At 44.3% G+C, this 3,445-nt stretch overlaps 1 pseudogene; it reads left to right on the top strand.

Annotated features, from left to right (window-relative positions):
• The first annotated feature begins 1,434 nt into the window (after nt 1–1,434).
• Nucleotides 1,435–2,097, top strand: LOC131400310 (tubulin alpha chain-like; annotated as a pseudogene).
• Nucleotides 2,098–3,445: the final 1,348 nt, after the last annotated feature.

A 3,445-nucleotide genomic window follows, 5' to 3' on the forward strand; every position in this document is an offset into this window, starting at 1 on the left:
ACTCTTGCTTATACCGTTATAGTAAGTGATTAAACATTTCACTGTTACATTTGGTTTGGCTTGTTGCTTTAATTAGCTACCCTAACATCATAATTTAGTGCTCTCTCCCAGCTCAGTTGAGCACCTAACAAATTGGTACAGTGAGCAGGGTAGTCAATTAAGCATAGTGCCAATCTGGGAGAGAAAAAGCTTGAAGATCCTGCAGGGTACATTTATGAGATGCTAGCAGAGTCTGCAGAATATTCTATTGGGATTCTAGATTGTTTGCAAGAGTCTGAGGGTCTATGGGGCATTCTGCCAAGGGTCTTGGGAATTGCTAACAAAAACCACAGATCACTCTTGGAGGATGCTAGTGGATTGTTTATATGTTTTTCAGTTCCAAGGGGGATCTTTGGTCCTTCACTTTAGCCTACAACTCCCCAGCTGAATTCACCCAGTGGGTCAGATTACAGATCCAACAGAGGGGTTCAGAAAAAGTTAAGGAAGCAATTTACCAGCCACTGCTTGTAGCCCTCCGACAATGGCACTGGAGGTAGTCAGGAGGTTCCTGTGAGCTGAGTAACTCTAAGCACGTCTCTGGCACAGCTAAAGATCCTGCAGTATAGGAAATTTCTAAAACTTCAGGAAAATAGAAGTGTAGAGCTCTTTGGGATCATTTTGCCCGATGGTCTTGAAAAGATCTTAGAGACTTATTTAAAACCTCTCTGAAGGTAATCCTGCTAAAGTTAATATGGGAAATTGGCATGATGTGGGGTGCATTACTACAAACTCCATCCCTTCAGAGTACCCTGATAGTATCCACTGCCAGGATAACCGAACTCAAGCAGCAACAACAAGAACAACAGCAGCCACAGCCTTCCCGGCACTGCTCCACTTCAGGAAAGCCTGGGCTTCGCTTACACTGGCCTGCCTTGCAGTCCCTGGGAATCCCATCTGGGAAACAGCTGTTTTTCCTGGTCTGCTGCTCCACCTGGATCTCCATGGCCTCTCCATATCCCAGAAAATTTATAACCAAATCCTGGCAAGTAGCACCTGCAATTGACAAGGTTTCTGTTTCCTCCACCCCTCCCCTATGGGCCTGGTGCCAGGCAGGGGATCCCGCTGGTCTTTTGGGTCTTCTGCCCAGACCTCTCAGCTTTCAGAAATAAACAAGATTAGATGTTAGGTCAATGTTCCTTAGTCCCCAGGAAGGGCCAGAGGCCATATGCCAAGGGAAAACAAAGAGAATTTTACTTCTCGGGCCTTTGTAGATACCAGAGCACAGGTGACTGTGATCCCCACAATCCCTGGCATAAAGATGGGGGAAAAACAATAAATCTCTCTGGTTTTGGGTCTGAAACCACCACTACACAGACCTTTGTCCAAGCCTAAAAACAGGTGGGTCTCTTCGGTTCCCTACAACAAAATGTATTATTAGTGTTGATATGAACTACATACACCAACCTCATGTACCCCCACATCCACTTTTCCCTGTCCACCTATGCCCTGGTCACCTCAGTCAAGAAGGCCTACCACGAGAAGCTGTTCATGCCCAAGATCACCTGCTTTAGGCCAGCCAACTAGAAGATCAAGTGTTACCCTGGCCTGCTGCATTTTGTACAGGGGGGACATTTTCCTGAAAGATGTCAACATGGTTATCAGCACCATCAAGACCAAGCACTCAATCCAGTTCATAGATTGGTGCCCAACTGGATTTAAGGTGTGCATCAACCACCAGCCCCCTACTGTTGTCCCTAGTGGAGACCTGGGCAACGTGCAACAGTCTATGTTCCTGCTGAGCAACTCCACCACTATTGCTGAGGCCTGGGCCCACCTGGACCATAAGTTCAATCTCATGTATGCAAAGCAAGCCTTTGTACACTGGTACGTAGTGGAAAGCATGGAGGAAAGGGAGTTCTCTGAGGCCCAGGAGGACTTGGCAGCTCTGGAGAAAGATTACAAAGAGGTGAGCATGGATTCTGTGAAGCAGAGGCTGAAGAAGGGGAGGAATACAGAATGGGAGAGTGTGGCTGGCAGGCATTCCTCTCTTTCACTCTCTCATGCCATCCCTCAGCATGGCTGGTTTCAAGTTGCTTACAATTAAAGTTTCTGTATTAAAAAAAGAAAAGGTCTATGTACACCTCTGCTAGCCTTTGCCCATAAGCATTTACAGGAATTGCTACAGTTAGGGCCATTATAGAGAAGCATGTGGAAGACTTTAAACCTACCCGCCTCATGGGCTAGAGCTAATAGCCTGGTCATTTGATTGGGTCACTGGCAAGCCTCGACCTGATATATAAAGCAAACCACCATGTAGGGAAAATACATTTGGATAAAAATCATTTCTGCTACTAAAAAGCTTTCTGTTACCCATGTGGAGGCTCACCAGAGAGGTCCCTACACTGAAAAAGAGAAATATAATCAGTAAGAAGACTATATTTGTCAACTAAATGTGGAGACTAAACTGTCCTCTTCCCCAGAGCAAGAAAATGTGCAACTAATAGCCTCCTAGATCCATGAGAAGATGGCCCATGGGAATTCAGAAACCATCCTAGACTGCGCCTATATGTATGGACTGTCATTGTCCTCAAAAAGTCCTGGGGCAACATGGAAAGACCTGTTTTGTCTGCCAGATTCTAGGCAAGGCTAAATACATTGCACAGGGACAGATTCCTGAGCCAATAGGCCAGGACGTTCTTGACAGGTAGTTTCATATTGGTCCTCTCATCCCATCCAGAGGGTCTCACTGGTTTATGACTACAGTTGATACTTTTTCAGGTTTGGCCAAGCCATCTCTATATGTTCCACTGACTTAGGCCACCAAATCCAAGCTCCATGAGACATTTGTTTCCTCTTTAGGTTTCACGAGCACATTGTATTTGGTAACCATCCTGAATTTGAAGCCCAAGCTACACATCAGTGGGCCCAATCATGGGGCATATGATGGATGCTCCATGTTCCATATAACCCTCAAGCCACAGGAATGGTGGAACATTTTAATGGAAAATTAAAGAACAGGCCTAAGCCGGCTGATGGGAGGGGACAAGACAACCCCACTCTGGACTACACATCTCAAGTGAGGAATCTGTGGTCTCAATATAGTAATTCCCTAAATGGGCATTTCTTATTTGTGCCATGTTTGACCAGATGGTCTGTCTTCTTCCTAAAATTATACATCCTTCTTTCAGTTTTTGATACTTCAGTCTCTTTGTGGTCCCTGCAAGGGCCTTCCATTGCCTTTGACAACTTTTTGAAGACACAGATAGACGAAAAATTAGATGGCTATTAAACAGCAATGGAAAAGAGATTATATAAATCCATTTTAAAATCTTCTAAAAATTTCGGATTTATGCTAATTCTTAAACATATTTATATAAAAATGTCTTTATGTAAAAATGCTTTTATTCCTGTTGCATGTAACCCTTTTAGGAGAAGAAACTGGATAAAAATAAGAGATATTTTTAAA

Source organism: Diceros bicornis, chromosome X (assembly GCF_020826845.1).
Source record: "Diceros bicornis minor isolate mBicDic1 chromosome X, mDicBic1.mat.cur, whole genome shotgun sequence".
Lineage (NCBI taxonomy): Eukaryota > Metazoa > Chordata > Mammalia > Perissodactyla > Rhinocerotidae > Diceros > Diceros bicornis.